Raw genomic sequence first — 22384 nt, 5'->3', positions numbered from 1 at the left:
TTTGCAATGTCACAGTTTTGAATCCATCAGTTCCAAAAAAAATTCCAGAATCCCAGGAATCTTCATATTTTTCAGCATGTGTCCTGGCAAATTGCAGGCCGGCTTTTTTTTACATGACTTCAGGAAAGAATTTTTATGTAGACATCACCCATGCCTACCATTAATCTATTGAAAAAAATTGCTTTCAGCTCACCTCAATGCTTGGTGAGATTTATGGGAAGTGCTCGGATGAGAAATCCCGGTTGGGAAGGAATGGATGGGACTTAGGAAGTTAGTGATAATCCAGCACTTGTTTCTAGTGTAATGTAAAATGTCTATAAAGTATGACGTTTTCTGTTGGAACCTTCTAGAAATCTCCCCTTTCACACTACTGAGGACATTGTCCACTGGCAGCACTTCCCCCCCCTCCTTTTGCCCCCCTTAGCAGCTGTCTGTGTGTGTGCTTTCTGCCGGCATCTGATACCGGGCATTTCCTCTCGAAGCACAGCTAGAGGGAAAATATCTCTTTGTTCTGGCCGAGGCTGGATGCCACTATATGGGAAGTATTAAAACAAGTCATATTGTAAAAACCATACACCTGAGAGATATAATAACCATATCACTGCGTAGGCAATGAAACCAGCTTACTAATTCCTAATTTTCACAGTTATAACCTCCAGAAACTGATAAATGGATTGCTCCCAAACGGAGTGTCCTAAGTATGGCATGCTTGGTGTCTTCGGATTCTATTCGGTAAATCACAAACAATGATGCCCTATGTGTGTTGGTACGGGCTTTTCTCGTTTAGATATAGTTATTCTAAGTTTTGTAGCCAAATCATAACTTGGAGAGGAGGTTGGACCTCTCCAGACCGCCCATTTCGTGAGGTCACAGACCCTAGTCTATAGGTATTCCCTAGCAAATTCCAGTCAGTTGGAGCTGTGTTTTCATGCTGACAAGACGTGCGGATGTCTTGGGACGTCTGGTCTCTCCCCCAAGCCACATGGGTTGCTTAAAGAACAATATGCAACTGTAAGTGTAATTTATTTCTGTATTTTAATCCCTTTATGTTATATTTGTATTGTACATATTTAATGTCTCAACTTTATAGCAACTTTTATTTGTAATCACTGCCCGACTTTGGGGAATAAATCGTAAAATTATCAGTTTGACTCCATGCTCTAAGAAACAAACTATGCGCCTTTTTTAGATAATCGCTACTAATTTGCGGTTAGTCACGGACCCTCTTAATTAACTGTGATTAAGTAAAGCGTGGCTGGTGGCAGCGTGGTGTGCGCGGCTGGCGAGACTAGCTGGCAGTACAGAAGGGTCTTATATTGCTGAATGAGGGGTTGTGGCCACAGCATTGATAATTCCCTTACTGCAGTAGTCTAGCGGCCCGTGCACAACAAGCAGCCCGTCCGGCGACTAATTATCCTAGGTGCAGTTCCCTGACTGACCTGAGGGTAAGGGGGCGCCGGAGAGCTGCGAGTTCCAAAGTGGAACTGAGAAAGTGGGATATACATAAATCCCCGCAGTTCTCGGAAGGTGGTTAGCAGTAGTGGGGCATCCAAAATACCCCCCTGCGATAAATTGTTAGAACAAGATTAGCTTGCTTTGTTTTTGTCACATGGTGCCCGTGGTGGGATAACTAAGATAAGCCCCCACTGTGCCTGTGATAGCCGTGTGCCGGCAGTGCATCACGTCCCTCCGTCCGCTGACAAACCCGTGTCAATGGTGGGATCGTGACCTATTGGTGGCACAGGCCACGCTGCTCGTCACAATTTGGCAGCGGCGTGCCTCCTTGCTGTTCGTCCCATATTGGTGGCAGTGGTGGGCTGTTCCTGACATTTGGTGGGATAATCCTAGAGCATTAGTGATTTGGTTTGAGCAATCATTCCTCTCACTAAAGACCTGCACGGTTCCTGCGGGAATCCTGCATCATAGGTTTTGGAGAACAGACTCAGTGATTACTAGTCCTGAGACATTTTTGTGTACTTGCAAGTATTCCCTCCCTTCTTCGTTTTTCTTTCCTATCTTTTATTTGGCAACCATGGGCAAAAGGATAACACTGGTACAGACAGCAGAAAAAGGAAAACCTTGCTGCAGTATGCACATACCAAGGCATTGACGCCACAAACAAAACCAGAGATCAACTGATCGCGGCTCTGTTGCAGCTGGACAACGACCAGAGCCCAGCAGACGCAGAAGCTGGCCCAAGTGACTATGGGGCTGCAGCAGAGACTCCACTCCTGAGCGCTGGCCCCACATTCAACCAGAGCGGGCTGGTCCCCTACCTGCAAGCGGCCTTGGACGCACTCCCTGCAAAATACCGTGATGGATGTCTGACGCTGATCCAGCAAGTTCGGGAGAGAGCGGAGCAGCGAGCCGAGCGGGAGGCGGAGGGAGCTGAGTGCCGAGCAGAGGCGGAGCAGCGAGAGCGAGGTGCAGAGGGCCCATTTTTATAAATGAGTCACCGGAGGAGGAGAAAACAAAAATACAAGCAAAGTCCAGAAAACCGGAGAGGTTGGTAGCTATCGGATTGCAGACCCGTGATCCTATTCACAACAACTAACAGTAGCCGTGGGGGGTTGCTACGGTGCCCTAAACCCCTCGTCACAGCCGGAGAACTACATAAGCCTAAAGAAAGAAAGGGGAAATCTAAACTGCCCCAGAGCAGACCCCAAAGCAATAGACAGCCCCCAACATGTATTGTCAGTGAAAAACATAAAAACATAAACAGAAAGACAGGCTGAGCAAACGATGGGGCCCAACTAACTAGATAGGACAGGACAGAAAAGATGCTGGCTGCAATCCGCAAAAAACCCTACCAAAAATGTCCCAACCATCTGATAGGGAAAAAGGCCCTGAAATCGCTAGACTTCAAAATCACTATAACAGCACTCAGGTATATTCTGAAAACAGAGCAAAGAGATCAACTGATCAGAGACAAAAATGGAATTCAGCCAGTCCCAACCAGGACTGGCTGAATACAAACACTAAGGAAACCAAACAAAATCTCATGGAATAATAGCAGGGCAAAAACTTAGCTTTTAGTAAACAGGAACTAAACTGGACACAAGAGATCAGAGCAGAATGGATCACCAGCAGCCCTGCAGGGCGTCGGCTGCCTTATATCCACTCAGAAATTCCAGATGTCCAATCACACTCCGCCTGTTCAGATGGCAAGTTCTTCCCATCCCAATCAATTTCACTACCTGTCTTCACCAGCAGAGGGAGTTCATCAGACATTAAAGGTGAAGGGGAGAATGAACTCACAACAGCCCATGAACTGGAGGTGCTCCAGCGGAGGGGGGAATGCCCCCACAGCCCAAAGCAGTGAGCCCAGCAGCGTCCAGACTCCTAAACCCCGGCCAGAGCATTTTCCCGTGATGGAAAAGGATGGGGACTTGGACACATTTCTGCGAGCCTTTGAAAAAGCCTGCAGACAGTACCAGCTGCCTAGAGACCAAGGGGCAAGGTACTTGACCCCAGGGCTAAAAGGCAAAGCTCTGGAGGCGTTTGCTTCTCTTCCGTCAGAAGACGACGATGACTATGATGCCATAAAGCAGGCCCTGATCGCCAAATACCGGCTGACACCTGAGGTATACCGAAAGAAGTTCCGGAACCTCCAATGTGGCCCACATGATATCTACAGTGATATGGTGCAAGGACTCAGGACCCACTTTGACCAGTGGATCCATGGACGGTCCGTTGATTCCTTTGAGCTGCTACGGGACCTGATGATCAAAGACCAGTTCCTGCATCTCTGCCCAGCTGAGATCCGACAGTTCATCCTGGACCGCAAATCAACGAATGCGGATAAAGCGGCGCAGATCACCGACAACTATGAGGCCAACTGGAAGCCAGAGGCGCGGAGGCCAGTCACCACCAGCTGGAGAGGGGGTAAGCCTGCAACCAACCCCAGTGCCCCCAGCTAGCCGTCTCTCCGGAGGCCCTGTCCCTGTTGCCAACACCAGGCCTACTACTGACAGTCGCCTGTGTTTCAACTGCAATCGGACTGGTCACTTCCGTCAAGCCTGTCCGGAAAAGCCAAAGAACCCCCCAGCCAAGGCCTCTGGGCCCAACGCCTCTGTTCTTTTGGTGGGAGGTGTGGTTGGGAGGATTGACGACAATGTTCAACCTGTTCAGGTGGGGGCCCGTCTTGCTACAGGCCTCAAGGACACCGGGGCTGAACGAACCCTCATCCGTCCTGGACTGGCAGCCCCTGAAGAGTTTGTTGAGGGGAAAATCCTGACTGTCACCGGGATCGGGGGAACCCGCTGTCCCTTGCTAGTGGCCCGGGTATTCCTTGAATAGGTTGCTGGGAGCGGGTTGATGGAAGTGGGAGTGTCTGAAAACCTGCCCACTGATGTTTTATTGGGGACTGACTTAGGGAGGATGGTTGCATACTACGTCCCTGACACCCCTCCCCAGTCTGATAATAAGGGTAACGTTAACCCTGGTGTTGATGATGACGGGAAACTGAATGTGTTACCTGCTAATGACGTGATGAGTAATGATGCAACTAACAATCATTCTCTCCCCAGGAATGATGCTGATGGTGATGTAAATGTACCAAAGAAATTTGATAACCATTCTTTTCCTGGGAATCATGATGATGATGTATCTCTGCCGACTGAACCTGTTAACCATTTCTTTGAAACGATAGATGTGTCCACAGGTACCGAAGTGCTCAGCCCCATCACTCTGCGGAGTGAGACAGCTGAGGAACCCCTGGTAGGAGCAAGCAATGGTGCTCAAGGAAATGGGGAGGTGCATGGGGGACCATGAGGAAGGTAATGCCATGCAACTGACCAGTGCCACCGAGGAAGGTAACTGGCCCATAAGTAGCACTGCTCCTGAAGTGTTGGGGGTGGATGGGGAGGTAGAGCCCATAGCAGCACCAACTGGTGGGTCTGTAGAAATCCCCAGGGAGACAGCATACGTAGTAGCTGTCACACGCAGTCAGAGTGCCCAGATCGCAGGTAGCGCCCTGTCTTCTGGACCCTCTTCTGCTACAGGAGAGACTGAACCAGAGGTGACCCCAGAGCCGGTTCTCAGGGTCTCAGTAAGGAAGGAACCCTGACGTCACTTCTGGCAGCCTCCAGCAAGGAGTTCCAGGCTGCTCTGCTCTCAGATGCCAGCCCGGAGAAATTGAGACACCTCGCCGAGACACCCACATCCGAGCCTGATAAGGAGAGGGTGTTCTGGGAATGAGGAAGGTTGTACCATGAGACAGTACCCGGAGATCCCCAAAAGGAGTGGTTGAGGGAAAGACAGCTAGTCGTCCCCCTACAGTTCAGAACTGAGTTGTTGCGGATTGCCCATGAGATTCCACTCGCTGGACACTTGGGGATCAGCAAAACAAAGGCACGGCTGTCTCAACGCTTCTATTGGCCCAAGATGGGGACAGATGTCACGACCTACTGCCGCTCCTGTAACATCTGTCAAAAAGTGGGTAAGGCGGGGCCTGCTCTTAAGGCTCTCCTTATTCCTTTGCCGGTGATAGAGGAGCCTTTCCAGAGAATCGCGGTGGACATTGTAGGCCCGCTGGCCGTCCCCAGCAGCTCTGGAAGCGATACATTCTCACCGTGGTAGACTACACTACCCGGTACTCAGAGACAGTAGCTCTGTCTTCAACCAGGGCAGATAAGGTGGCTGACGCACTGGTGACCATCTTTTCAAGGGTAGGAGTTCCCAGAGAGATGCTTACCAATCAAGGGACCCAATTCATGTCTCGCCTAATGGAGGCTCTCTGTAAGAAAATGCAGGTGAAGCACCTGGTATCCAGTGCGTATCACCCACAGACTAATGGTTTGTTTGAACGCTTCAACGGTACCCTCAACCAGAATCTCCGCATGCTGGTTGAGACCCAAGGGCGCGACTGGGAGCGGTACCTCCCACACCTGCTGTTCGCTTATAGAGAAGTTCTGCAGGCCTCGACCGGGTTCTCTCCCTTCGAGCTCCTGTATGGCAGGTGAGTCCGGGGACCCCTTGGGTTGATGAGAATCCTGGGAAGATGAGCCAAACCCCACAGAAGTGTCCATCGTGGATTATGTCATGCGCTTCCGTGACAAGATGCAGACCTTGACGCAGTTGGTGCATGACAACATGACGCAGGCTCAGGCTGACCAAAAGCACTGGTACGACCAGAACGCCCGGGAGCGGACCTACCAGGTGGGTCAAAAGGTGTGGGTGCTGGTCCCCGTACCAACGGATAAGCTTCAGGCAGCCTGGGAAGGCCCATACGTCGTCCACCAACAGCTCAACCCGGTCACCTACGTGGTCACGCTTGACCATGCTCGGGGTAGGTGCAAGGCCTTTCACGTCAACATGCTGAAGGCGCACCACGAACGTGAAGCTTGCGTCCTACCGGTCTGCAACCTGCCCGAGGATGGGTAGGAAGACCCCCTCCTGGACATGCTGGCCCAAGCCAAGACTGATGGGCAGTGGCGTGGCGGGGGGGGCGGTCCGCCCCAGGCGGCACGTGTGTGGGGGCGGCGCGGCAGCAATTCAATTCCTCTCCTCTGTCACTGTGGCCTGTGGGAGAACAGCGCGGACTCCGCGGAGGCGCACAGTGCAGGCGCTTTCAAATTCTTCTACTACCTGGCTTGCTGGACTGGAGCCTTGGCTGCTGTCCGCTCCTGAGCCGGTGCTGGGCGGCGGGCGCACTCAGAGACCCGTCCGCTCCTGGAGGAGGTGTTCGCGCTGAGCCGGCGCAGCAGGACTCAGAGCGGATCCCGGGAGGGACACAGGAGACGGTGAGTGAGGGGGACGGCGGGAAGCGCTGCCGGGTTGCCCGTGATATCTGTGAGGGGAGGACGAGGGAGACACGTGACCTGCCTGCGGCCTGCCACACACCGCCCGGTCAACCTGGTCCCTGACAGCCTCAGGCCTTGAGTCCTGGAGATTGACGATGCTGAAGTTGGTTTCTTATTCGGCAGTTTCTTATTCGTCTATTTTTTATTTTGTTTTTTTCAGGTTTTTCAATAAAAATAAAAGTACATAATAAATATGCAATCATGTGTCCTTTTGTGAATACACTTAAAAACAGATAAAAAAAATTAGAAGGCTGGCACAAAAATGGGCATCAAAGTGGGCTATGAGGTATGGTATTGAAGGGCTTAAATGGCTTTGGGCCACTGATCTAACACCTGAACTGGCATCAAAGTTCTGATGCCCAGAACCCATTTGTGCCAGGCTGGAGTGACATGGATTTCATGTGGGGCATCACTAGGTATGTATATCAGGTGTTAGATCAGTGGCCCAAAGCCATTTAACCCCTTAAATTTAGCTGTTACTTATTCACATGTGTGAAAATTGGTTCTCTGCCCACTTTGATGGCAGTTTTGATGCCCATAACCCATTTGTGCCAGGCTGGATTGACATGAACTTGATGTGTGGCATCACAAGGTATGTAAATCACGTGTCAGATCAGCGGCACAAAGCCATTTAACCCCTTCAATACCATACCTCATAGCCCACTTTGATGCCCATTTTTGTGCCAGCCTTCTAATTTTTTTTATCTGTTTTTAAGTGTATTCACAAAAGGACACATGATTGCATATTATTATATACTTAGAATGTTTTATTTTTAAAACAAAACCCAAGTTTCGAAAATAATTTGTACTTTCTGTTTTTTTTCTGTCACATTATTACAAATTATTATAAAAAAAAGCCATTAGGTCTTCATCCAGCATCATCAAGAAGATGAAAGTCTATAAATTTAGAAATAATAACAGCAGACATCTTTGAGTGTAGTGTGGTCTTTTCGGATGCATCCGGATTATCAACGACCAAAGGGGCGGCAAATTTTTTGACCGCCCCGGGCGCCACAAACAGTTGCTACGCCACTGCCGATGGGTCCATTGATGACATGGAGATAAGTGGTTTGCTAACCGTATCCCAGCGGTCGCAGTTGGTGGAAGCCCTGGAACCCTTCCGGGCCATGTTCACCAACCGACCTGGGAGAACAGAGTTAGCGGTTCATGAGGTGGACACCGAGAATCACGCCCCACTACGGCGAACACCTTATTGGATCTCTGAGGAGGTGCAACAAGTCATGTGCCAAAAGATCGAGATGTTAAGGCTGGGGGTAATTCGACGGTCAAAAAGCGCGTGGGCCTCACCTGTAGTCCTCGTGCCTAAAAAGGATCGAACCAGGGGCGTGGCCTAGCAGCATGTGAGGAGGACGTGGGTCTGCTGAGCTCCCACACACAGCTACTGATTACTGCCATTATATCCCCACAGCACAGTCAGTAACTAATCTGTGTGCATTCCTGAGACCTGCGGGTGCCACTGGACAGAGACATTCAGCCTCTAGCCCTAAATCATGCCAAAAAAAGGTCAGAGAAGAGTGACTAATGAGCTGGGGCCTGGGTCCCAAGATGGCGCTGCTACCACAGTGCGTGCTCTGGAGGAAGCAGCTGCAGACAGTGAGGCCAGGAACAGGGAGGTGGCAGCCCGACTGAGACGCTTTGCCAGAGTGGAGGATGCAGAGCGCGAGTCCCTCCAGGAGACAGATGAAGAGCTGGAGTCTGCAGGTGGAGGTATGGATCCGGAGGTGGGGGAGAGGGGAGAGAAGGAGGCCACAGGCTCTGGTGGTTGGGAGAAGCAGGACGCTGCAACCAGCTGGGGAGAACTAGTGGAACAAAACAAAAGTCAGCTCCAAGCACTGCAGCTGCAAATGCCAACTGAACCTACTATCAAAGATGTGCTGATGGCAGTTATGCAGTGTGGGTCTGCTATTTCTTCTGTGCTCACTCAGCTGGGTTATTTACAAGAATCCATGCAAAATGTGAGGCATGAACACACCGTTAAAGACAGAACCGGGCAACTTGAGAAACGAGTCGGAGTTGTGGAGGGTACTATGTCTAAGTCAGCGCAGCATCATAAAGAACTTAAAAGAGATATGGTTGCTGTGTGGGCCAAAACTTATGACCTAGAGAACAGGTCTAGACGGAACAACGTCCACATTGTTGGCATGCCTGAACGTTATGAAGGCAAAAATCCTACTGTTTTTATCGAAGCCTGGATTAAGGAGAAAATAGGAACTGATAATCTAACTCATTTATATGCTGTGGAACGTGCTCACAGGCTTCCTACCCGCCCTCCTCCTGGTTACCAACCGAGGCCTATCTTGGCTAAAATTCTCCACTACAGGGACAGGGATAATATCCTTAGATATTCAAGGGAACATCCTGACCTTTCTATTGATGGCTCCAGAGTTTCTTTTCACCCTGACTTCTCGCCAGAAGTCCAAAGAATGAGAGCTAAATTTATGGACTTCAAAAAACGTCTAAGGGCCATAGGTATCCGATATTCTATGATATTCCGGGCCAAGCTGCGGGTCGAGGCCCGGAGCAAAATTCACTTTTTTCTGGATGCTAAAGATGCTATGGACTGGCTGGATCTGAATGAACAGCAGCTGAGGAAGGATGAGGAAGACCGGGAATGCGGCTGATGATGTATTTGCTACTTTGGACACTTCTGCGCTGTCTGGTGTCTTGACTTTCGGTTCTGTTGCAGGAAACTGCTCGACATGTTGTCGTTTTGCTATAGATGGTTGCCATGTGCTGTGGGGACTCATTCTGTTATGTGTGGGCAGCAGTTAGGAAGTGAAACGCCCGTTGACTGATGTGGAAGGGAATAACATCACCCTTGTTTGAAATACCCTTGGCGCTGCCGGGGGACATGTTGGGGAGAGTTCTGGGGGGGGAGGGGGGGTTCTAGGGGTTTGTCGGGTCCTATGTAACTTTTGTGCACAACAATGTAAGCTCTACTATGACACGGTGGATATTGGCACCGACTGTATATCGACTTGAGAATGGGTGACGTTAAAATACTTAGCTGGAATATTAGAGGGCTAAAGTCCCCAGTAAAAAGACAGGCCATATTTTCCTTTATAATGGATCAGAAGCCAACTGTTGTATGTTTACAAGAGACGCATCTTACTCCTGAGACACTTGGTATATTAAATAAGAGGTGGATACAACATGGGTATCATTCCATGTACTCTCAATACTCCCGGGGAGTTAGCATACTGGTCTGTTCAGGTGCCCAGTTTACATGCAATCAGGTGGTGGTGGACACGGAGGGGCAATTCGTCTTTCTATTCTGCATACTCTTTGCTGAGATAATGATACTCATTTCTATATACATCCCCCCGCCATATAGTAGCAAAGTTATATATAAAATTCATACCATGTTGAGGGACTTTCCGGGGGTCCCTTATATGGTGGTGGGGGACTTTAATAATGTTTTGGACTCCCACTGGGATAGAGTTAATCATGCACCCCTGAAACCGGGAGGTAATCGTACGCCTTTCGGAGTTTTGTTACATGAGCTAGCCCTGACTGACTTATGGAGAAGTCGTAATCCTGATGTCTACCAATATTCATGCTTCTCCTCTACCTTTGTCTCAGTGTCACGCATTGATTTGGCTATGGGTGATGATTTGATGCTGAGAAAAATTTTAGACATTAATTATTTGCTGAGAACAGTGTCAGATCACTCGCCCATGTCCATTACAATCAAGGGGGGGGATAATAGATTGAAAACTAAACCGTTATGGCGACTTAATCCGTTTTGGATGCAGCTAGTGGATAAGAATGATAGCTCTAGCTTTGAGATACAGGAACATCTCAGGTTTAATTTGGGTTCAGCATCTAGTTTGACTGTTTGGGAGACTCTGAAGGCATACCTGCGGGGCATGTATATACGTGAGATTTCAAAGCTTAAATCTAATTCCAGAGCAGAATCTCAGATTATACTTCATGAGCTGGAGGATGCGGAAAAGGCTCTCTCCATGCAATTCACTTCCGCCAGTCAGAAAAGGCTAAAAGAGGCACAGTTGAAGGTGACTAAAATGACGCTAGAAACTGCGAAACGAAAACGTATGTTTCAGTCAGTTCAATATTTTGAAAATGCGGAGAGTGTTGGTCATTTGCTCTCGGTTATAACTTCACCACAGCGGGGGTCCTCGTTTATAGCCGGCCTTTGGGATGTGGGTGGGCAACTTTTCAATGACACACCGGGTATTTTGAGAATTTTGGAGACTTTTTATACCGAGTTATACTCCTCACACACCAGGGCCTCGACTGAAGACCTTGACAACTTTTTTGGGCCCGCTATACTCCCACGTCTAACTGACGAGGCGAGACGTATGCTTGATGAGCCGCTGGACTTGGGGGAGCTTGAAGAGGCTTTGGGATCTATGTCCAATGGTAAGGCGCCGGGGGTGGATGGCTTACCGGTTGAGGTGTACAAAAAGTATAAATCTGTACTACTCCCTACCTTGCTGGCTGTATTCAATGATAGTCTCAGTTCTGGAGCTCTCCCATCTTCTATGCGTGAAGCTATTATTACTGTGCTGCCAAAAAAGGACAAAGACCCGACACTCCCGGCGTCATATAGACCCATTTCCCTCCTGACGGTGGACATTAAGCTCCTGGCTAAGGTTTTGGCCACTCGACTTTCGAAGGTGGTGGAATCGTTAGTACATTCGGATCAGACGGGTTTCATGCCTCGTAAGTCTACAGCCATAAATATTAGGCGACTGTATTTGAACATGCAGGTGAGGGCGGATAATGCGGGGGGGAGGGTGGTCCTGTCTCTGGATGCCGCCAAGGCATTTGACAGTGTAGAGTGGACCTACCTCTGGGCTACACTTCGCTGTATGGGGTTTGGTCCGGGTTTTATTAGCTGGATCAGGCTCCTATATTCCAAACCAAAAGCAAGAATACGAGCAAATGGATCACTGTCTGACCCTTTTCCTCTTTATAGAGGTACGAGGCAGGGCTGCCCTCTGTCCCCGCTACTCTTTGCTTTAGCAATAGAGCCTCTGGCCTCCAGAATAAGATATGATAAGGGCATCGAGGGGTTCAGATACGGAGGACAGGAGGAGAAGGTAGCACTCTATGCTGATGACTTGCTTATGTTCTTGGCTGACCCTGATAGATCATTACATAACGTGATGCTGCTCCTTAATTCTTTTGGCGCTGTCTCGGGACTAGTTATTAACTGGGAAAAATCTGCGATTCTCCCTTTAGATCCGATCCCAATCAACGTCACACAGGTGCCGGTTGTAACAACTTTCAAATATCTGGGTATTATGATATCTAATAAACTAATGGATTTTGAATATTTGAATCTCTCGCCACTGATGGCCAGGATTAAGGGGAAGGTTAAGGCCTGGGCTAAGTTGCATCTTTCTGTGGTGGGGAGAGTGAACTTACTGAAAATGGTGATCATGCCGCAGCTTCTGTATGTTCTTCACAACTCCCCAGTCTGGCTCCCTCAAAATAGGTTTCACAAAATTAATGCGATATTTAGAGAACTTATTTGGTTAAAAAAGGGTGCAAGGATCAAATTGGAACACTTACAAAAATCTAAAGAGGAGGGGGGGCTGGCGCTGCCCAATCCGTGGCTCTACTTTCTCTCCTCTCAATGTCAGCACATGGCGGGTGGAATGGAGGGCTTCCCAGCGGAGACAGCGGGGGGCCAGTTGATTTTCCGGTCTCTTGTGGGTCAGGGGTCGCTGTTATCCAACTTAGAGGCGGGCAGATTTAGTCCTTGGGCGTCTAGATATCCTACGGTCCTTCTCATGATTAAAGTGTGGGATAAAATTAAACAGTTAAGAGGAATCACGGGTTTCACAAAATACTCCCCTATTTGGGATAACCTGTATTTGCCGCAAATGAGGTCGCTTAAAGGTTTTGCGCAATGGAGGCGAATAGGTATCTGGTGGCTGTCGCAATTAGTGGAGGATGGGGTTTTTAAGTCCTTTGACACACTGAGACGGGATTTTCCGCTCCAACACTCTATGTTCTTCCAGTATCTGCAGTTGCGGCATGCCTACACAGTGCTGGACCAAATGAATAGTATATATATATATACACACCAGGATGCTATTGTCAGCAGGCTTGGGCTGCAGGCATCCACTAGGGGTTTAATCTCGTTTGTGTACGGTGGACTTCTTTCAATGGTTTTGGTGAAGCATCCGATAGGAGCGCTGGCGAAGTGGGAGCAACAGTTGGGCGCCATTTCAGGGGATCAATGGGAATCTATTCTGCAGATGGTCCCCAGGCTGTCTCTTAGCGAACCCAATCGTTTGTCCCAATTGTATATTCTTTATAGAGTTTATAGAACCCCTAAATGGTTATTTGATATGGGGATGAGGATGGATTCGCAGTGCCCTAAATGTATGCTCGAGAATGCTTATATCTTACATATGTTGTGGACGTGCCCCTGCCTGCAGGTATTTTGGATTCTGGTCCTTAATTTGATCCATGTGACTACAGGACAGGATATCCCGAGAGATCCCGTTGTCTGTTTCTTGGGTTATGTGCAGGATGTGGGGGGAGATGAATACCTTCAAACCGCAGTTGCCAGAATACTTTATGCTGCTAGGAAGCTGATAGCATACCATTGGATTTTAGATAAGGTGCCATCTCGGACAGAATATATCAATAAATTAAACTATAAACTCTATAGAGAAAAAGCCATATACCTTAAGAGGGGACGACCGAATACTTTTGAGCAAATTTGGGCTGGTTGGCTGGACACCCCGGGTCTGCCGGCAGCGAACCTATTCGTCTAATAGCTGATTTTGGTCGACATTGTTATCCACTGTGTCTATGTGCATGTATTTTATATTTTCATAAGGTTTGTGCTTTTTGTGTATAATTTTCTTATTTCTTTTGTGGACCGGGCTGGGGGTGTGGGGTGTTGGGGGGGGAGGGTGGGATGGATGGTGATACAGTTGTTTTTCACTTGTTTGTTATAATGAAAATGTGAATAAAAACTATCTGATTAAAAAAAAAAAAAAGGATCGAACCACCCGGTTCTGCGTGGACTACAGGGGGCTCAACGCCATCACAACCTCTGATGCCCACTCGATGCCGCGCATCGAGGACCTGCTTGAGCGGTTGGCAAAAGCAAGGTACATATCCATCATGGATTTGAGTCGGGGATACTGGCAGATTCCCCTGAGGCGCAGGAGAAATCCGCCTTTATCACCCCCTCTGGACTGTACGAGTCCACGGTCATGCCTTCGGCATGAAGATTGCCCCTGCCATTTTCCAGCGGATGGTCAACCACCTGCTCCGGGGACATCACCATCTTCAGTTCCACCTGGGAGGAACACCTTCAGCATCTCCAGGAGGTGCTCAAGCGTCTTCACTAGGCAGGCCTGACTATCAAGCCGGGAAAGTGTCAGATGGGCATGAGCAAGGTCCACTACCTGGGGCCCCGGGTAGGCGGGGGTTCCATGAGTCCGGAGCCAGACAAGGTGGACACAATCGCGTCCTGGCCCACCCCCAGGACCAAGAAACAGGTGGAGTCCTTCTTGGGCATCGCAGGGTACTATAGGCGGTTTGTTCAAGACTATAGCACCCTTGGAAATCCCTTGACTGACCTCACCAAGCAGAGGCTACCCCAAACAGTCAATTGGACAGATGACTGTGAGGCGGCCTTTCAAGCTTTGAAAGCAGCCCTGTGCAGCTCTCCAGTGTTGAGAGCAGTCCATAGCAGTCGCCCGTTTCTGGTACAGACCGACGCCAGCGAGTTTGACCTCGGTGCTGTGCTCAGCCAGGTCGACTCGGGGAACCAAGAGCACCCCGTGTTGTACCTGAGCCGGAAACTTTTCCCGAGGGAAGTGGCATACTTCACCATTGAGAAGGAGTGTCTGGCCATGGTGTGGGCACTGCAACGTTTGCAGCCTTACCTGTATGGGCGCACCTTCACGGTGGTAACCGACCACAACCCTCTGAGATGGTTGCACACAGTGTCCGGAACCAATGGAAGGTTGCTCCGCTGGAGCCTTGCCCTTCAACAGTATGACTTTACAGTACAACACAAAAAGAGCAGCGAACATGGAAATGCCGATGGGTTGTCCCGCCGGGGTGAACCCGCTGAGGTGCGCATGGCCGATTGCTGAGAGGTAATGCCTCCATAGCGCCCTCTAAAAGAGGGAGGTGTAATGTAAAATGTCTATAAAGTATGATGTTTTCTGTTGGAACCTTCTAGAAATCTCCCATTTCACACTACTGAGGACATTGTCCACTGTGTTAGGCGCCGGATTTCTGGCTCTGCACAGCAGGAATCCAGAGCCGTACATTCAGCGGTCTCCCATTCCACTCCGACTGCTCTGGACCCTGCTCAGCAATCACGGTGAGCCAGGCGTGCTGCTCAGACTCGTTCTGTGAGCCTGGATGTTTCTGCCACCTCTGGTGCAGCAATGGTAGCGCAACCTGTCCTGCAGGGAACCGCTCTAGAGGCTAAGTCCTCGTGCTGTGCTACTGGGCATGCCCGTAACGTGATCTCTCACTGGAGAGCAGGGGTCACATGCTCAGGTCCTGCATCGGATCTGATTGGTCCTTTCCAGGCTACTGGAAGGTCCCGGAAGCGCATGGCTATAAAAAGCCCACATGGCAGCTCGGCTATGCGCTAGTGTAGACTAAGATTGCTATGTGTGAATGGTGATGGATGCATTTTCTGGTGACTGACTTATTAAGAAACCTCTTCCCTCTGATAATACGATTGGTGACAGAGTGTTGGTACATAGTCAGCGCCAGATAGTGGCAAGTTATTCGCCACAGTGCACACCGCACTTAGCACTAGCGTCCGACGGTGTCCGGCTCTTCCGGCACCGCCGTTCAGAGGCTATCATTACCGCCGCGCTGCAGTAGCAGTGTCTATTGGCGTTTGCAGCTGCAACGCCACCAGCTGGTTATCCTGCGAGGCTAACAGGGCCAGCGTCTGCCTCTTCTTTATGTTTAGAGGTCCGTGTGTCTGAACAGAGCCGATCCTAGGCTCTCGGGTGACGTTAACCCGAGCGCCGTACTGCACCTCTTGCGTATCTGCCATTGTCCAGCAGCGGTCTTGTCATCTACCGCACGGAGGACCCCGGGCGGCGAACGCACCTCCTATTATTTAGATCCGGTGCGTTCCGCCGACCCTAACATTACACTAGCGCCAGGGTCTGGCTGGTAATGGCAGACGTACAGCAGCTGCAGCTCTACGTTCGGTAGCTGGAGAGCAGGTTGGCGGCTATTGAGAGCACCAACTCAGCTGCGAATGCTGCGCTAGCTGCTGCTCAGACAGTCGCTGAGGCTGTCTCACGTGTGCCCACACTATTCCCACGCCGACAATTTCTCGCCTCCCGCTCCCCGACAAGTTTTCAGGTGACTGCGCCACCTGTAGGGGATTCATCAGCCAGTGCTCAATTCAGCTCGAGTTACTGGCTGCACGGTTCCCTACAGAGCAGGCTAAGGTGGGATTCATTGTCTCTTTACTGTCTGGCAGGGCATTACAGTGGGCCACGCCATTGTGGGAACGTGATGATCCTGTGGTTCAGGGTGCTGCTCAGTTCCTCACGGCCCTGAAGCAGGCTTTTTTGGGACCACGGATCACGCACGATACTTCTCTCCAATTGCTATCCCTAACACAGGGGTCGCTCTTGGTCAGCCATTATGCCGTCCGGTTCCGGACATTGGCTTCCGAATTAGAGTGGCCGGACAAAGCTCTAGTCCCGGTGTTTTGGAGAGGGTTAGCTGAGCACGTTAAAGATGCTCTAGCTACTAGAGAGGTTCCCACAAGTCTGGAGGAACTGATTGCAGTTTCCACCCGTATTGACCTCCGGTTTACGGAGCGCGGGCTGGAACGTGCACAATCCAGACGAAGGGTTAATCTGGCTCCCACCTTCACCGAGCCGCTAATATATCCCGCACAGGAGCCTGCAACCTCCGATCCTATGGAGGTGTCTCGCACAGGCCCAAAGCCACATCCGATGCGAGGCTCCGTACGTTGCTATCGGTGCCGACAGTTTGGTCACCCGGCTAGCACGTGTCCTCTGCGGGCGAAAAAACGTCCACGTCCAGTGGTTGTAGGCGGTGGGCAGTCCTATACGAAACCCTTCTCACCCAAACTGGTATTCCGGGGTACCTTAGACAGTGGTTCTGTTACGCTACTGGTGACGGGAGCAAGAGTGGACCCACCAGGCCGTGACGTCGAACCCTCCCCGAGCGAGCGCACCAGGTGGACCGACCCCTATACAGGGACCGTTTGGGAGCAGGCTCAAGGAGTTCAAACGTCACAGCAGCCAGGACCAGGGGTCGGCTCGAGAGGGTGAGCAGCAGATGGGCAGTGGGGAACCCAGAGAGGCGTCCGGGGTAACCAGGGTCCAGGGAATGGAGAGAGGGTTGCTGACGGACGAGGGAGGACAGCGGGAACCCGGCGTAGGCAGCGGTAAACCGGACTGCAAAAGGAAAACACACAGAAGGGTTAGCAGAGAAACAAGCGGAAGGGAAGCAGGAGCTGGGAGAGCGAGCTGGAGCAAGGGATTAGCAGAAGCGAGCAGGGCCTGGACGCAGCGAGAACTAACTCGATAGTCAGGCGCCTCCCCTAAGGGAGGGCGGCCTGAAATACCTGGTGGTAGCTCCTGATTGGCCAGGAGGTGGATCCGGGTCAGGTCACGCTGGCGGGTGTCCGTACTGCAAGGACGCGCGGTCTGACACTCTGGTGCGTGCGCAGAGGCACAGTGCGCACGGCTGAGGGTAGAGGAGGGGTACGCCAGGAAGACCGGGGGTGCGCGCTGGAGCAGAGGCAGGAGGAACCCAGGCCGGAAGCAGAAGCGGCAGGGCCAGCGGTGAGTGCGGAGGCGGCTGCGAGACCAGTCGCGGTGGTGCTAACAGGGTCCTCCACCTGGGAGGCAGAGGTTACCGTGGATTCCGGGGCCGAAGGGAACTTTATGTCCTCGACCTTCGCCCAGAAACATGCCATCCCTTTGGTGTTACTACCACAACTTCTGACCATTAGGGTGGTAAATGGGGCACCTTTATCATCTCAGGTGACCCACCAGACAGCCCCACTTGGTCTCTCTATCTCACCCTCTCATCGTGAGATTCTGTCCCTGCTCATATTGCCAGATGGCATCAACCAGGTGCTTCTCGGCGTTCCCTGGCTTCGTTGCCACTCTCCTCATATTGATTAGGCTTCGGGGAGTATACTGGGTTGGAGCAAGGACTGTGAGGAAAGGTGTCTGAGGGGCACGGTTCAAGTAGCTTCCACTGAAGTGCCTGTGGATCTCTCCGCGCTCCCTAAACCCTACCACCAGTACGCAGACGTCTTCTCTAAGAAGTCTGCGGAGACGCTTCCGCCACACCGTCCTTACGACTGCCCAATAGACCTTATGCCAGGCACAGAACCTCCTAGGGGTTGTATGTACCCGTTATCTCTCCCCGAGACGGAGGCCATGTCTCAATATATCCGGGAGAACCTGGCGAGAGGTTTTATCAGAAAGTCGGTGTCGCCGGCTGGCGCAGGGTTCTTCTTCGTTCAGAGGAAGAGCAGAGAGTTACGTCCCTGCATTGACTACAGAGGTCTCAATGCCATAACAGTAAAAAATAAATACCCTCTTCCGCTGATCTCTGAATTGTTTGACAGGTTGTGAGGGGCCCAGATCTTTACGAAACTAGATCTACGGGGGGCATACAACCTGATCCGCATTCACGAGGGAGACGAGTGGAAGACAGCCTTTAATACCAGGGATGGCCACTATGAATATCTGGTCATGCCCTTCGGCCTGTGTAATGCGCCTGCTGTCTTCCAAGATTTTGTCAATGACGTCTTCCGCGACATGCTCTCTACCTCGGTGGTGGTCTATCTGGATGACATACTCATCTTCTCGCCATATCTGACCACCCACCGGAGAGACGTCTGCAGGGTATTCGACCGTTTACGGGCGAATTCTCTTTTTGCCAAGCTGGAAAAGTGTCAGTTTGAGCAGGAGTCCTTGCCGCTCTTGGGCTACATCATCTCGGCCCAGGGATTGGCTATGGATCCAGCCAAACTGCAAGCGGTGATGGACTTGCAAGAACCCCAATCACTCAAAGCGGTGCAGCGCTTTTTGGGGTTCGTCAATTATTACCGCCAGTTTATACCACACTTTTCCACACTGGTTGCTCCTCTGGTTGCTCTCACTAACAAAGGAGCTAACCCCAACGCTTGGACTGAACAGGTCTCCAAGGCCTTCTCGGCTATAAAATCTCATTTTGCTGGCGCTCCCATTTTACATCGTCCCGATGTGAATAAACCGTTTATTCTGGAGGTAGATGCCTCGTCCGTCGGTGCAGGAGCAGTCCTTTTCCAGAAGGATGCTCAAGGTCGGAAGCATCCTTGCTTCTTTTTCTCAAAGACCTTCTCACCGGCAGAAAAGAATTACTCCATCAGTGACAGGGAGTTGTTAGCCATGAAGTTGGCCTTTTCCGAGTGGAGGCATCTCCCAGAGGGAGCTCGGTTCCCTTTCCAAGTATATACGGAGAACAGCAAAAGAACAAGGTTTACCCATACAGGCCTCCAAACAAATGCACTATCAGGATGCAGTGGACCCATATAATAAAGATGGCAACACAGTTGCAAAAATACCAATCAAGCAACTGCTCCAGCCTACCAATACATGGAGGGGGCGATTGCCTGGTATGTTGATGCACAAAACAACTTGTATGCGGCGCTGTTCACACTATGGCCCGCACAGCATCCAGGCCAGCCTAGTACCAACACCCTTCTATTAGTTCAGGCGGGCTGCCCAGCGCTAAAAAAATGCATGCCGTGTGAACAACAGACACCGCAGTTTACAAGACCAAATGGGCCCAACTGCACCCCGAATAAAAAGTGCAAAAAACGCATTTTAAAAAAAATGTGGAGTATTAGCTGATATTTTGGCCAAAATACGTGAGCCCGTAACCTACCTCAGATCTCCACGCTTAGCGCTGGGCAGCCCGCCTGAACTAATAGAAGGGTGTTGGTACTAGGCTGGCCTGGATGCTGTGCGGGCCATAGTGTGAACAGCGCCGCATACAAGTTGTTTTGTGCATCAACATACCAGGCAATCGCCCCCTCCATTTATTGGTAGGCTGGAGCTGTTGCTTGATTGGTATTTTTGCACCTGTGTTGCCATCTTTATTATATGGGTCCACTGCATCCTGATAGTGCATTTGTTTGGAGGCCTGTATGGGTAAACCTTGTTGTTCTTTTGCTGTTCTCATTATTGGAGGATTTTCAAGTCCTCTTTTTGTACTGTGCTGTATTATTATTTAGTGTTAGGTACCCGTAAGCGTGGAGATCTTTGACGTAGGTTACGGGCTCACGTATTTTGGCCAAAATATCAGCTAATACTCCACATTTTTTTTAAAATGTGTTTTTTGCGCTTTTTATTCGGGGTGCAGTTGGGCCCATTTGGTCTTGTAAACTGCGGTGTCTGTTGTTCACACGGCATGCATTTTTTTAGCGCTGGGCAGCCCGCCTGAACTAATAGAAGGGTGTTGGTACTAGGCTGGCCTGGATGCTGTGCGGGCCATAGTGTGAACAGCGCCGCATACAAGTTGTTTTGTGCATCAACATACCAGGCAATCGCCCCCTCCATGTATTGGTAGGCTGGAGCAGTTGCTTGATTGGTATTTTTGCACCTGTGTTGCCATCTTTATTATATGGATCCACTGCATCCTGATAGTGCATTTGTTTGGAGGCCTGTATGGGTAAACCTTGTTGTTCTTTTGCTGTTCTCATTATTGGAGGATTTTCAAGTCCTCTTTTTGTACTGTGCTGTATTATTATCAAGTATATACGGACCATAAAAACCTGGTCTACTTACAGACGGCCCAGCGCTTGAATTCTCGTCAGGCCAGATGGTTGCTCTTCTTCTCCCGCTTCCGCTCCACCTTGCATTATCTATCAGGAGAGAAGAAAGTCCGTGCGGATGCTCTCTCACGCTCGGTGGTTTCTGCGGAAGAAGGAGAGGCTGAGCCTCGGTTAATTCTCCCGCCGGAGAGTTTCACGACCGTGGCTCCAGTGGCTCTCGAGTCAGTGCCACCAGGCAAGACCTTGGTGCCTCCTCAGCTACGGCAGGAGGTCCTCGCCTGGGCACACGCCTCCAGGGTGGGTGGTCACTTTGGCAATAAACGGACCACTGAACTCCTGGCAAGGTCATATTGGTGGCCGCATATGGCTCGAGACGTCAAGGAATACGTGCAAGCATGCGTCTCGTGTGCTCGGAACAGGTCCTCTAGACAGAGGCCGGCAGGGCTCTTGTATCCCCTGCCAGTGGCGGACAGACCTTGGGAGATGGTTGGCATGGACTTCGTGGTTGGCCTGCCCAAGTCTGGTGGCAGTACATCATCTGGGTGGTCACCGACCATTTTTCCAAGATGGTGCACCTGGTGCCACTCGCACGGTTGTCTTCCGCTCGTGGTCTTGCCACTTTGTTCATAAAGCACGTGTTCCGTTTACATGGCATGCCGGACAAAATCGTGAGTGACCGAGGTCCCCAGTTTGCGTCTCAGTTTTGGAGGGAGCTCTGCAGCCTACTCAGCATCGAGCTAAATCTGTCCTCCGCGTACCATCCCAAGACGAACGACTTGGTTGAGAGAGCCAATCAGACCTTGGTTACCTACCTGTGGCATTTTGTCTCTGCCAGGCAGGACGGCTGGGCATCCTTGCTACCATGGGCTGAATTTGCCCTAAACAATGTGGTGGCTGATTCCATTGGTCAGACGCCCTTTCTCCTAAATTACGGCCAACATCCACGGGTCCCTGTCCCGATGCCAGTGGCCTCTGCTGATTCCAGGGTGGGAGACTGGGCAGTGGAGGCCCGGGACATTTGGGATAGCACTCAGGATGCTATCCGTGCCTCTAACGAAAGGATGAGGGCGTCCGCCAACACGCATCGGCGACCCGCTCCAAGTTTCTCCCCTGGTGACATGGTGTGGCTCTCCACCCGAAATATCAAACTGCTGGTCGAGTCCCCCAAGTTCACGCCGCATTACATTGGACCTTTCAAGGTCCTCGAGCGAATTAGCTCGGTGGTTTACCGCCTGGCTCTTCCCCCACATTTAGCCATTTCGGACATGTTTCATGTGTCCCTCCTCAAACCAGTTCACATGGCCCGGTTTTCTGAGTCATCGGCCGGGTCGCCAGACTTGTCTGACGAGTTTGAGGTTAATGCCATCGTAGGGCGCAGGTTTGTCCATGGCAAAAACTTTTATTTAGTGGATTGGAAGGGTCATGGGCCCGAGGCTCGAACCTGGGAGCCGGAGGAAAACATCCACGCACCGCTCCTGATCGCCGCTTTTGAGGGGGGCCCTAGGAGGGGGGGTAATGTTAAGCACCGGATTTCTGGCTCTGCACAGCACGAATCCAGAGCCGTACATTCAGTGGTCTCACATTCCGCTTCGACCACTCTGGGCCCTGCTCAGCAATCACGGCGAGCCAGGCGTGCTGCTCAGACTCATTCTGTGAGCCTGGATGTTGCTGCCACCTCTGGTGCAGCATTGGTAGCGCAACCTGTCCTGCAGGGAACCGCTCTAGAGGCTAAGTCCTCGTGCCGTGCTACTGGGCATGCCAGTAA

This window comes from Dendrobates tinctorius, unplaced genomic scaffold (genome assembly GCF_039654945.1).
Source record: "Dendrobates tinctorius isolate UK_male_01 unplaced genomic scaffold, ASM3965494v1 ptg000180l, whole genome shotgun sequence".
Lineage (NCBI taxonomy): Eukaryota > Metazoa > Chordata > Amphibia > Anura > Dendrobatidae > Dendrobates > Dendrobates tinctorius.
The sequence above is the reverse complement of the archived record's forward strand: the minus strand, read 5'-3'. Positions refer to the sequence as shown.